This window comes from Equus caballus, chromosome 29, assembly GCF_041296265.1.
Source record: "Equus caballus isolate H_3958 breed thoroughbred chromosome 29, TB-T2T, whole genome shotgun sequence".
NCBI classification, from domain to species: domain Eukaryota; kingdom Metazoa; phylum Chordata; class Mammalia; order Perissodactyla; family Equidae; genus Equus; species Equus caballus.
This window is the reverse complement of record NC_091712.1, coordinates 18,518,557-18,532,384: the sequence shown is the minus strand read 5'-3', so window position 1 is coordinate 18,532,384 and position 13,828 is coordinate 18,518,557. Positions and strand designations below refer to the sequence as shown.

At 43.0% G+C, this 13,828-nt stretch overlaps 1 protein-coding gene across 50 annotated transcripts in view; it reads left to right on the top strand.

The window, feature by feature from the left end:
* Positions 1-13,828, top strand: part of SVIL (supervillin) — a 224,100-nt gene that overhangs the window by 78,486 nt on the left and 131,786 nt on the right. For 7 of the 50 annotated variants that reach the window (XM_070255521.1, XM_070255507.1, XM_070255515.1 and 4 more), the window contains exon 1: positions 53-741. The exons of 27 other annotated variants lie outside the window; for them this stretch is intronic. The gene's annotated coding sequence lies outside the window, so the exon portion shown is untranslated. Of the gene's footprint in view, positions 1-52; positions 742-13,828 lie in introns of those variants that run through there. 16 more of the 50 variants (XM_070255527.1, XM_070255513.1, XM_070255538.1 and 13 more) reach the window with 5 other exon arrangements.

The window sequence follows — 13,828 nt, the reverse complement described above, 5'->3', positions numbered from 1 at the left end:
GCCATTGCATTTTTAATTTCTCCATAAAATGAGCCGAAAGACACCATGATCCGTGTTGCTGCATCTGAAGTAGCTGCTGGCCAGGCCTGTTGCAACAGCTGACGGGCTCCTCTGAGTTTCAGGAGCTATTTCTGGTAGATTACTGGGATCCAGGCTCTGAGTTCAGGCCATAAAAGGCCCGTCCCGTGTAGCGTTGCCTCACTGCTCTGACGGCGTCCTCCGAGGCTGTGTGTCCTCAGGTTTCACGTGGATTTACCCCGTAATGGATGGCCACACCAAGGCCAGATTGTGGACGTTCAGCATCAAGGACACCAGGGGACTGACGACTTTGAAAAGAAGACTCTTTTTCATATTTTGGCGATCTTTTTTCAGAGAAACTTTGGGCATGTAGCCCTCACCTATTTTCTGATCTGGCATCCGGGCGCCTTTTGGAAAGCCCCATTCTAAATTTTCCCTCTTCTGAATCGTCACTTCTGATAGAGCTGGCTGCCTTGTTTGCGTGTGATGTTGGATTTCCTACAGTGTTCCTTGGGCTAACTTTTGATATTTTATCTTTTGTTTAGAATTTGAAAATAGTGTTCCTTGAAAGGAGACTCAGAGAAAATACTTGAGGACATCCAAAGCCAGATTAGAGGATATAACGTGTTTTGTTTATTTTTTAATTAGGAAAATAAGGAGTTACAGTGTGATTTTTTTCCCCCTCTTTAACTTAGAGGAACAAGGATTATACAGAAATTTGAAGTAAGTGAAAAAATCTTCCTGTAAATCTAAATGCAGTTGTTTTTTTTAAGTGCCATCTGTCTGAGCATGCTTCCTAAGGGTTTGTTGACTGCGTGAAAGCACTGGAATGTTCCTGCCAATATGTGCTGGTTACTGCAATTACTCCTCTAGGTGCCCTTCGGCGTGTTTTGGGTTTGGGAATGATTAGATTTTTTTTAAAAAAACAAAAGAACTTACTTTATGGTTCAGTGACATTGACACTAACAATTTGATGCATATAATTTAGTAAGTACATTCTGTCTAAATGTTAGCACTTGAAGCCTTGGAATTAAAAACATGAATTATAAGCGTATTCCTGATACAGAGTCCTTCCCTGATTCTGTCACAGGTGTGGGCTGGAGTTCAGAAGGGCAAGTTGTATTTCACTCCTATTGTTACTACATCTGGAAATATAAATCACCAGGGAGCCTTCTGTATAAGTTTTATGTTGAGGTTCTTTACCTTGGTTCGCTGATTCTTCAAGCTTGATTTATAGGTCCTCTGATCTTCCAGAATTTATTTTTTAAAAATCTTGCTTTAGGAGTTTTTAAAGCAAGAGATTTTAAACATGAGATTTAAAAACTCTCTTGGTTTTAGATTTTGAACTTTATTTCATTTTTAAATTCTCCAAGGAAAAATGCCGTATCAGCCTTTTTAAACCCCAGAGATAGCTATGGTCTCTTTGTAATTTAGCTTGGTGATTTTCTTCTGCTAAAAAAATAGCAATGAGCTATACGGTTTACTTGGCATAGTGCTCCTTTAAAAAAGAAAAAAAGATTGATACTTTATACATATCAGATGGACCAGTAGGAACAGTAATTATTTTTATCAGGTAGAGAAACAGAATATTTATAGAGACGAGCTTCATCGGTGAATATGCTGTGGTCCTCAACCAGAGGCAGTCCACAACCCCAGGGGGTGTTTGGGAAGCCTTGAGGTGTTTCTGGTTTTCATCATAACTCCAGCTGGCATTGAGGGGAATGTGGTGGAGAATTGTAAACGCCCTGTCCTGTGGGACAGTCCCGTACAACAAAGCATTGCCCTGGCCCAAATGCCTGGGCGTCCCCTCCTGAGAACAACTGCAAGGTTCAAATGCTTTTCCCCGTCCTGGAGAGAAGCAGCTAGAAGCCAGGTGTGTTTGGTTGCTTCTCACCCAACCCCATTGGGTGTCCTGCCAGGAGTGGCTCATCCTTGTCACTCCTCTGAGGAGGAGAGAAGGTGACAGATGGGCGCGTTTCCTCCTGTCAGGAGTGGAACAACGCTTTTTAGCCCTCAGGGAAATGCTAATTCCGATGCCCTGAGTGTAATTCTCCAAGTAACATTCCGTTAAGGCACCGGCTTCCATTCCTTTCATTCAGCAGCCCCAGGGGTCTCTGCTCGTATTCCTGAGACATACTGTTTCTCGCAGCCATGCTTCTGGAAGATGTTGAATTTCAATTCAGAAAGAACATCTTCAGCAACACCTGAAGTCATTTAAAATTCTACAAGTGAGGAACTGTACCCGAAGAAAAGGGCCGTTGGCTTTTGGGAGGATGTAGGATGTCCTGCAAGCTGCAGTTCAGGGTTTGCAGGCTATGCAGCAAGCTGCAGTTCAGGGTTTGCAGGCTATGCAGAGAGCCATGGCGAGTGGACCCCCAGAGGTGCCTTTGTATTGTTGACATTCAGAGAAGTCAGCTCCTCACTGAGGGCTGCCTGGGCCTTTAGGAGAGTCGCTGCAACTCTATGTTAAAGCACTGACCTGGGGGGCCTCCCTGTGACCAGGAGGATTCCCCTTTCTGGAGCTTTCCTGCAGTGCTGGGCTTTCACTGTTTAGTAATGGAGCCAGAAGCCATGTCCTCACCCTTGACTCCTCTCCCCATAGGTCACCAAGGATGCTAAGTCTATCTCTGAAATGATGCTCCTGCCCACCATCTTCTCCTGAGCGTCTCTGTCCCTTTCCTGGATGATTGCATTGCCCTTAATTGGTCCTTTTGCCCCTAAATTCTTTACTCTTCAATTCATCTTCAGAATGACCTTCCTAAGGATCTGATCACGTCCCTCCTCAAAAGCCGAAGCCTCTGTGGTTTCCCACTGATTAGAGGCCAGAGCCCAGCTCCTTAGCCTGCCCCTCAGGGTCTTGGATGTCACTGATTTTGCTGGTACGTCTCCTGGAAGTGTTCCACCTTCCTTTACCTCCCAGAGAGGTGATATCAACTGAGATTATCCCAGAAGCTTCCTCTGGCCTCTGCCCCTGGGCTCAGGGCCTTGACTCCAGCCTGTACTGCAGAGCCTCACACCGTGTCCTGGTGGTCCCTGCCTCTGTAGGGGGGAGCCCAAAGGGGCATTCGGGTCCCAGCCCCCTTGCCACCTCAGGGTCTAGCCCAGTGCCCACTGCCCAGTGGGTGCTCCACAAATGTGAGTTGATTGAATTGAATGCATAGGAATGACTTGTGGATTCTTCATATCAAAATTTAACTGTGTTCCATAAAATACTTTTGCCATTGTTATACATTATTCACTACAGAAGTGGGTGTTCTGTGTTGTAAGTTCTTGGGTTTTTTTCTTCCATATCTAATAAGGCAAGCAGAAAGATTCATCTTACTATTACAAGCCTGGTGGGGTTTGTGTATACATGCTTTTGCCAACACAGGAAATTAAGGTGCATTCGATGAAGTCAGCCACTTCATTACTGGAGCCTTGCCTAAAAGGAAGAAAGTCATTGAGTGGTGTGATCTGACTTATGTATTTTTCCCGGGCGTTCGACTTCATCCCTTAGGTGAAGTGTCTCGGAGTGGTGTGCATGGCTGACCTCAAAGCGGGCAGAGCAGCACCTTGACGTGCATTCAAAGAGGTCTCTGTCTCGCTTTCTTGCGGACACTCGCTCCTGCAGGAGGTTTTGAAAGAGGGATGTATTTCGCCTCATAACTTGCTTATTCTCTTGTGAAAGTTGATACTTTAATCCTAGACAAGTTCATAACCTGTTTCTAACTGGCTTTTGTGTCAATATAGTCAAAGAAAGAGCTTTAATCTTTGCTTTGGGATGGTTGATTTATCCACGTCACAGCACTGGATTCGTTTCAGCACATGGGAATTAAGTGCTTCACCTCTATATTGCACACCTGTGTGCAGGTGTCCAGGTTGGAAGCTGTGGGATGAAGACTGAAGCGTGTTCCCTGTCCTTGGTGAACTCGTGCCCTGGAGGAGTTCGGATGTGGACATGATGAAGCTGTTATCCAAGTAGGCTGAAGGAAGGGATGAACAATAGGAACGGGCCATCCATCATTACTGTGTGCCAGGCTCAATGCCAAGCTCTTTACCTACACTATCTCGTTAAATTTTTACAGTGGCCCCTGAGAAATAGATCTATCATTATCCCCATTCTACAGAGGAAGAAACTGAGGCTTAGAGAGGCTTTTCCAAGGGCACATCCCATGGGGTCAGGGTAGAGCTGGATTTGAACCCGGATCTGTCTGACTTCAGTGCCCATGTTCATAACCACTGCTTAAACCAGGGCTTCCCAAACTTTAATAGGCGTCACCTGCGATCTTGTTGCTGTGCAGATTCTGATTCAGTAGGTCAGGGGTAAGGTCAGAGATTCAGCAGAGAAGACCCCACCTAATACTGATGCCTCTGGTCTGAGGACCGGCTTTGAGTAGCACTGTTTTAAATGACTTCCTTGGGGAACCACCGAGACGGAAGCAAGCAGGTCTGATGGGGGTTGAAGACACCTTCCTGGGGTGCAGGTGGTCTTCCAAGGCTATCTACTGCTCTGTGCTTTTCATTCCGTCCATTCCCACTCTTTGCTTACACTGTTGTCCCCATTTTCTCTTATTTCCAATTTCTGCCTTTCTCCTGGTTCCTCATCCCCATGTTGAAAACATGCTCAAATTTCCTCCATCCTAAATAAAGCTCCTCTTGACCTCAAGCCATCACCTATTTCTTTCACCACGCATTCACTCCTCAACATCCACAACTCCGTAGGAGCTTGGTGTCCCCCCTAGACCTTCCTGGTCTCCCGATGGTGTTGACCTCCTTGAGCTTTACGTCTGAGCACCTCTTTATGAGCATCCCATCTCAGGTCTAGCAAAGTCTACACAGACTGCTGTGTTCTTGAGCTCTCCTGTCACCTTTATTTTCTACGTCGTTTTCTGTATTTCACTAGGGCCGCTCACCCTTCTTAGGGTCCATGTTAAGGTAAAAATTCTTGTGCTGCTCTTTATGCAGTGAAATCTATGACCTGTCCATTTGAGATGGGATATATTCACTTGGGTTTATAGCTTATTTTCTCTTTTTAATTAGAAGTTGTTCACTTCTAATTAGCTATGTAGGGTCTGTATCCTATATAACCAGTACTGATAGAATTATGCATAAAGAAAGAACAATTTGTTTCTGAGTGGAAACCCAAAGGGCTTTTATAAATAATGCACCTACAATTTGTGAACTGTGTTTTGGTTAATCAGAGGCCTCTTGTTTCTTTCTGGATTTCCAATTATATTCTGAGTATGGAAAGTTGGCAAATAACTTAGGCTCTGATACATATGGTCATTGAACAGAGAAATCATATTGGTATTTTTAGATTTTTAAGATTTCAAATACTTTAAATATTTTAATCCCTGGTCTTTTCATACATTCTGAAAATTCCATACCTAACTTTACCCCATCTAACCAAAAATTTAAAGTATACACATGTACTTGCACACATGTTACACACTGAACAAGAACAAAGCCGCTCCAGCCAAGACCCAAATAGGAAAGCAGCTGATTTTCAGTAGCTTAAAATATATATTGAATTAAGAAGTTGGTTATGAAAGGTAAAATAACCTTTGAAAGTTTTAATACTGCTTTTGATACAGATTTTTTAAGAAAAAGATTTTTTTAATTTAAGCTTAATTTAAATTAAGATTAATTTATTTTTTACCATGTGCTAGAATGGTCGTAAAATACAGCTGCGTTCGTTTATTTTGTGATTAGTTCATTTCTTTAACAGCTACTATGATGAAACCCAAGGACAAATGACATCGTTTGTTTGCAAGTATTTCTTCGGATACCTAACACAGCTAATGACTCTGGAGGTTTAAGCCGGGGTGAAAATAAAAGCGTGGGCCTGCTGTTAAGTGGTGGGTGGCTCTGCACATTATGCTCATCGTCTTCATTTCCACCAGATGTTTATTTTAGCCACACACACATAATCATTTGGCTTTATTATTTCATACATTTTTTACTAAAAATGTTGACTATTTTCTAATTCCGTGATGGGATAAATGTTGTGATGCCACAGAAGAGGATGAGTAAGCTTCACGGGATGCTTTATACCCCAACCAGGATCCTCCCATTCGAGATGGAATTTATTTCTTTGGATTTCTATCAGTTCTTCTCTCTGGAGGCTTCGAGGAGCTTGCAGGCAGCTAACGCTTCTTAAATATTTCAAAGGGGTGTCGTAGTAAGAAGGTGGAGTGGGGAACAGATGGGAGGAACGTAACGTGAAAGCCATGATAGCCAACAAGCTTTGTGCTCTGCCCCCCTCAACCCACCTCCCAAAGCTCCCGAGAAGCGCTTTCCCTCCTCTCAGCAGAGGAAGAAAATTTCTTGCGGACATGGCAGAGCAAGTGGGAGCAGCCCTGGTCTTAGTTAATAACCAGCTGTGTGAACTTGGGTAAGTTCTTAACCTCTCTGAGCCTCATTCATTAAAATGAGTGTCGCACTGGAGGATTTCTAAGATCCCTTCTACTTATTTGGATTCTGTAATCCAAAGATTTCAGAGCTTGAAAATATTCCAGTCTTGCCTGGAAAGAAGACCCTATATTTGGAAGGTGGTGGTTCAAGGTGGGAGAGCAGGAAAGAGTTAGAAATGTCCTGAGCAAGAATACACATCTATTTGTAAATGTCTTCTCACTGTCGTAGCTTGCTTCTGTTGAAATGTGCAGCCTATTTCTTCCCTCTCCGTTGGCTTGATAACCGTTTTTTGTCTTCAATCCATTTTTTATTGGAAGTTTCTGCCATCTCTTCAGATTAAGCTCTCGTCGTTTCTTTTGTATTCATTTAAATACTTAAATGGTCTTTTCTGTAACCTGATTTGTTCTTCTTTGGGGCTTTGCTTTTTCTCCTGCTGTGAATCCCATGAACTCGAGGAGGAAAGCCTGGGACAGAATTTTCCTGTTCACGACAGGAGTGGGCTGTGCTCTGCTTATTTCCCCTTTAAGTTTTTTAGCTCTTAACTGCCAGGCATTCATTCTTTATCAACTATTATTTTCTGAGCACTCCTGTGTGCCAGGGCCTGGTGTAGGTGTTGGGGAAGGAACAGTAATAAACGACGTCCCTGCCCTCAGGGAGAGGAAGTGCCTCCCCTCATTCAACCTTCTCTCTCTCTTTAAAGTGCTTAAATGACAGAATTTAAAATACCTGCCGTGATTCCTAACCCAAAGAAGGTACTTGTGAGGTTCTTATCCGCCTGATTCCATTTTCTGTGTTCTGAAATTCTCTTCCCCTATAATTTATACTGATAAAGTTCATAAGCTTTTTAAAAAAAACCTGTTCACTGTAGGCAAGTATAGGTCAGATACCTCTCTCTCTCTCTCTTTTTTTAACCCATCTTCTCTCCACTGTTGTAAAGTCCTGTCTATAAAATGTTGATTCACTGCTGAGGCCAAGGTTGACATTGATGTCATTCAATAAGGATGTTCCAGAAATAAATCACTGAAACAACTTGACTTCTTTCTTACTTTCAGACTTTGTCTGTCTTGAAACTTTAGTTAAAACTTAGCAAAAATTAAAGGTAGTTTTACCAGGAGACTTTGAAGTGAGTTTAGAGAGTTGGGTCACATCAGATGAACTGTTATGTTTCACTAGGAGCGTGAGAGAAGCTGACCTACGACAAAACCTTTGGAGTCTGCCATCTATCTCTCTGTGTGTTTTTCTTTTTAAGACCGTTCATCTGGTCACTTCTCCCACTGGATGAAGCTGATTTTACACCAACTTGTACATTAGCTGTCTTCCTGTCTACGTTGTCTGTTAGTGCTATTTTTACATTTAATTTTGCACAAGTTGTAAAGAGCCTTCTTGCTTCAGAGGGCTATAAACATTTCAACCTTTGTCCTTCACAAGATAATTATTTCATTAAAAGTAAATTACAATTTATTCAGTAGCTCCAGATAAAAGTGGTGCTCGGATGGTAAATGGATGCTCTAAGATTTGAGGAGAACAAGTTACCTCAGCATTTTAATGGAGAGAGTTTTCTGAACTAATTTTTATGCAGAGCATCTCTGGCTAATGTGAGAGCTGATGATTTCTATAATTAATGGAGTCAAATTAAAAAAAAAATAAAAAAGGCTGACAGAGAACTTCTGGCAGGTAGAGGCCAAAGTTGTTACTGCAGGGAAGTTGTGCTTAAGATGACCATGTAAAAGACGATTTGGTTCAGCAGATATTTTTAAGCAGGTCCATGAAAACAGGCTTTAGAAAGTTAGAATATCTCCCAAAAACCTTATGAAAAATGTTTCTTTTCTGAAAGTTCATTTAACGGAGGAGAAGATCCATTATTTTCAGCATTTTTCCTAAAGAGATTGTGACTCCCCAAAAGTTAAGAACAAACGCGCGAGAGACAAAAGTCATATTCTGATTGTCTGTGTCGAAGTGAGGATCTTGGAAGTGCCTGGAGGTGTGTAGGGGACCGCATCAGGAGGGTCCGGTGGAACTTCTCAGCCCTGCAGTGGCCCATCTACCCCCTGAAACAAGGTCAGGACAGCCCATGGGTCTGAGTCATTGCCATCTGGTAGAACTTTCTACATTGATGGCAATGTTCTCTGGTTGGTGCCATTCTGTAGGGGACCCACTAGCCACAGGAGGCTGTTGAGCGCTTGAAAAATGTTGCTAGTGCAACTGAGGAACTGAACTTTTAACTTGACTTCGTTCTAATTAGTTCAGGCTGCAGTGGCCTTTTGTGTTGGACAGTGCGAGTACCGAGGAAGTGGATTTACGCTTTGTGTGTCTGCTGCTGTGAGTTGACCTGTTGACATATCCACATGGTTTGTGATGCTTGGATGGCAGAAGAAAAGTAGAAAATATTGTGCCTTTTAAACGAAATTGAAGCTTATTCTATCAGAGGAAGCTTTTCTATGGGTTCCCCATCCCTCCCACCAATCCACAAATCCAAACCCCAGTGCAAGCATGCACACACACACACAGTGTGGCCCTGACCGTATTAAATGTTTATTTCCACATTTTGAATTATGTATCCAAAAATACATGCTTTACAGTCTCACCCTCGCTGCTAACATTAGAGCTGAATCCTTCAAGCTGACATCGCAGGCAGCACTTGCTTAGTGATCCATGCTGCTGGGAAGTGCTGTGAAGTCAGTGACATGGTGGCTAGGGCGTGGGTTGTAATCTGATATGTTGCCACCATGTCCTTTGACTGCTTTATTGTTTCTTCCTCAGTTTGAGTTTTGGCTTAAGGTTGTGGAGTTTGTGAGAAATTAGTTTATATGATTTTTTTGTTTGTTTTTGCTTTCAACTTGTTTACACTTAAGGATGCAAACTCAAGATGTCCTTTGGGAACCAGGGCTCCGACATGTGTGGTGAGGAGACTTTCCTGGCGTGACGGCTTGTGTGAGATCATGTACTTACTGAGTGAGCCATGCGAAACACTGGTCATTTATTCGTTCATTCCAGTTGTTTTTGAGCACTTACTGTGACTGCTGAGGGTACCGTGTATTTCCCCCCAGTGCCTCCGGGCTTGTCAACCTCTGACAGTCCAGAACGTGGAGGCAGGCAGTGTGATGGGAGGAGACTGCCCTGGGAGGCTGCACAAGCCACAACCTGGCATCTAAAGAAATGAGGTGTTGACCCACAGAGGTTCTTTGTGCTCTCAAGCCTCAGATTTGTGTGTGTATGTGTGTTTTCCTCAGAACCTTTATTATTAAAATGAACCCATAACAGAAGTGGGTGGGAACTCTTGGGCAGTGTAGGAAATGTAGGGATGAGAAGGAGCCTGGCCAGTCTAGCTGGAAGTCCAAGTTTGTGGCCCTACCCCTGCTCGTGAGCCCACAGCCCAGGGGGCTGGAGTGACGTCCTTTGGAAGCCTGGTGAATTGCTCTTGAGACAGTGACGCTTCCCGATGCACCTGGGCTCCCACAGCAATGGCAGCCCCTGTTCCGGGATGCCATGGCCTTCCCCACTGCGCCATTGGATCCATATTCTCCTCAGTCTGGAATGCCTCTCCCTGCCAACCCACTCAGCCTTCCAGCCTCAGGGAATTTGCTGCCTTCACTGGGAATCTCCTCTCAGGATTAAGCCGGCCCCCTTTCCCCTTGCACAGCAATCTGCTAGTCTGAGCAGCTAGTCCTTATGTAGGGAGTGACACAAACTGGTCAGATAATTCTTGACTGCGTTTCTTTTCATCTAAAATCAAAATAGACTAGAGTGACTTTACACTCTACAAGTGCAACGAAACTTACCTGTTTCTTAAAGGAATGTAGTAATCCGTAATTAAATATGTGGAATGTAGGCAGGGATGTGCCTCCCTTCCCCGGCTTAACCCTGGCCTCAAGTGTGGATGAATAAATGCGTTTAATTGGATTGAGTGACTGTATATCAAAAACAATTCAGCTCAGCTGTTGAGCTGAATGGATGTTTTTAAAATAACCAACACAGTTGACTATCCGAGTTGGAGCTTGACCTTTTTTGGTTTTGTCGGAGGGGTGGGTGAATTTTTAGGGGCGATATAAGGAGAGGCAGCCCGCTCCTCTCCCTCCTCTTTCCTGCTCCCCTCTTCTCTTTCTTTCTTTTCTCCCCCCCGCTTCCCTTCCTTCCTTCTTTCTTTTCTTTCCTCTTCTTTCTTTCTCTTCCTCTTCCCTTTTCTCTTCCTCTCCTCTTTCCTTTTCATCTTTTTACTTCCTATTTTACTTCTATTTTCTCTTCTCTTGCTGCCTCTTTCACCATCAGCTGATAAGTCAAGACATAAGCAACATAACCATGGATATCTGTAAGTTTGCTGATTTTAACATGTACAACGTGTGCAGTTTTTAAGATGTGTATAACATAGATTCATATAGATATAAAAATCCCCCTTTACACAGAACTGATAGCTTTTGTAGTGCTGTTAATACTATAAATGATCTTTTAAATTATTGTATTCTGAAACATGGGATCTAAGGTGTAGGCATCATTAGATTTTGTGGAAAGACACTCATTTCTTGCTAGAGTGAACTGGTAATCTTTCCTTGTTGTCTAGGTTTATATATGTGTTATACATGTATGTGTGAATATGTACGAATAACAACCAAAAGATATCTACTTACATTTTTTAGAATGTAATTTGCCGCTAGTAATGAGGGGTAAGTGAGTACATGACATTCTGGTTTAATTTTAGTAGAGCAAAAATGAAAAGCCTCAGCTTCTGCTTTGGTGTTTGTTAACTCAAATTTAAAATTAGAAATGTGGTAACTATCTGGCAGTTCTGACTTTCTAAGGGAAACCATATCATATTGTATGTGTGTGTGTGCTGACCTAAAAATAGACGTTGCCATGAAGAGATGAGTGTTCTCATCTCCACTCGCGGCCGATTCCTGTGAATTGGTGGGCTTTGTAAGCCATGGCTGGGAGTTCACGACTCTTCCAAGAAGCATTAAATACCAGCTTTGGCTGCACTCAGTTCATCTTTAGTCAAAGCTCTTTTGTTTTAAAAGCTAACTGCTGAAGAGTCAACACTCTTGACCCTGATCATAAACATTTGTCACACATCTGGTTAGTTTTAGTTTTCACTGACCAAAATCATTTTGACGGAAGAGTCCTTAAAGTTTGACAGCCCAACAAGTTACACAGAATTCCTCGTTTTTCTCTCAAAGGCATCTACTGTGACCCACAATCCATTTGAAAACATTTCTTCTCTGGTATTGAAACGCTCCATAAATATATATTCTTAAGCAAATGAAGTATATGAAAGAAACATGAACGACCGAAGAAAATTTTTTCACGTATGGTGTCTTCCATCAGTCCTCTGAGGAATTCAGAGGATCATGAATTTTAGAGTTTCAACTTTAGATTCGAGAGCTCAGGCCTCGACCCTTGTTCATCCTCTGATTATCTTTCCAATGGGGGATTTGATCGTTGCCATTCTGGGCTACTTAGGCGATGGCAGTGCCCCCGGGACCTGGAGTTGCCACTTTTAGCATAAATCCCATCCCCACATGCACACATGCTTATGGAGCCCTCGAGCGCTCGGTGGCCACACCAGCAGCCACGTTAAGGTGTCTGCTGAAAGGCCTCATCTATAACCTGGAGGGGAAGGGGCAGCAGAGGGTTTGGGACCCCGACTGTTGACTGTGGAAAGACCCAGAGGTTCTCTGAGGTCTGCCTGCCTGTTGCATCTGGGTAGTCGCACATGAGTAGAACGGAGGCATGTGGGTTTTGTCAGTGGTGAGAGGGTCCTGGCTGCGCCAGGCATTGTGGGTCTGTACGAGAAGCAGAGCTGGGGAAGGTTTGAGTCCCACTCTGCTTTGACTTTTGCTTGGGCAGCCACTAATCCGGAAAATTCCTGCCTAAGGCCCTGGAGGCCGAGCCTCTTCTCTTCAGCAGGGTCTTCTTTTGTCAGGGAGCTGTAGTCAGAGAAGAGAGTGTTTTCCTTTCCATGGCCCTACGGATATAAAATAAAACTTGAATTTGACAAACTGTACCATAAATTCCTCCTCCCTGAGAATTATGTTTTGAGGTCTTGATTCTTAATCCGAACTGTGTGCAGCTGTTGGGTTATTAGCTTACTATAGAGCTTTCTGTAAAGTCAGATTTATTAAACATTCTCCCATCCTGAAGAAGACTGGGTGAACCAGCCTCCCATGAAAACAGTTCTCGCCTGTCTTGCATGTATGAGCCGCTGGGAAGCAGCGCTAACATCTCCACAATGCTGCCTACAGCAGCGCATCCGCAGTCATTTATCACAGCATTGGCGCTCACCACAGTTTTAGATGGCCCACGACATTGACTGTGTTTTAGGACTTGAAAACCTGTTAACACCTTGGCCAGACTGTGGAATATTCAAGCAGGTATCAGTCTTCTAAATCAGATATTTCCATTTGCTATCAAATTTAGCCTGTGTAGACCAGTTTTTTCCTCCTGTTCTGTGGAGATCCACACGGAAACTGATTTGAAAAAGTCTAATCCCTGCTGAAATATGGAGTCCACCAGCAACAAATACACTGTGTCCTGTGGAGGGCACACAGAAACTGCATGTCATGGTCATCTAGGAGGCTGTCTCCAAGGGATCTCCAAAAAGAGTTGGTTTATTTTCACATACTCTATGGAGATGCTTGACTTATGGGGACAGAATTTCTTAATGTGAATTTGCTTATTATTTAGTTGATTTAAATAACCTGACAGCAGCATGGAGAACATCAGGTATATGTACATGTGCACGTGCATGCGCGCCCACGCACACACACACCCCTGTGGAAGACCTTGGCACAGGAGAGAATATTCTAGAGCCAACGAATGCCCTGGCCTCTGTGTGGACCTAGGCGCAGGGAGAAGAATAGCATTGCTTGGGTGTGTTCTGGCTGCACTCTGTACTCTGTCATTTTAGGATTGGGCAAAAGAATTGACATATATTATTTGAAATTTAAAATAAGACCTGTTTCTCTTAAGAGAAATACATGACCTGCCGTGCACTTTACGTAAAAAATATCCATGCAGTACCGTAAATCATAATGTCAAATTAACAAGTTTTCTATGTGAGATTTTATTTATCTGAGCTCTGTCTTGTATATCAATTTATCATAGATTTTATTTGATTTTGGAACAACTTGCACATATATGTCATAATTACCTGAACTCCAAAGTTATAGAACAGGCTTACACGTTTTTGTCTTAAAGCTAGAAATATAATTTTCTCAAATTGTAAAGGTTTAATAAGCCACCTACCTGTATTTTGAAAGGATCTTGAGTTGATAAAGATTTAAACAAAAACTACGTTTGGTCTTCTTTAGAAGCATATTATTTAGGTGGGGTATTATGTCATGTTATTGCCAGTTGTGTGGGGAAGCATCAACTTCAGTTTAAACTTGCTGAAACGAATGTAAGGAAATCACTGTGGAGGTTTGTT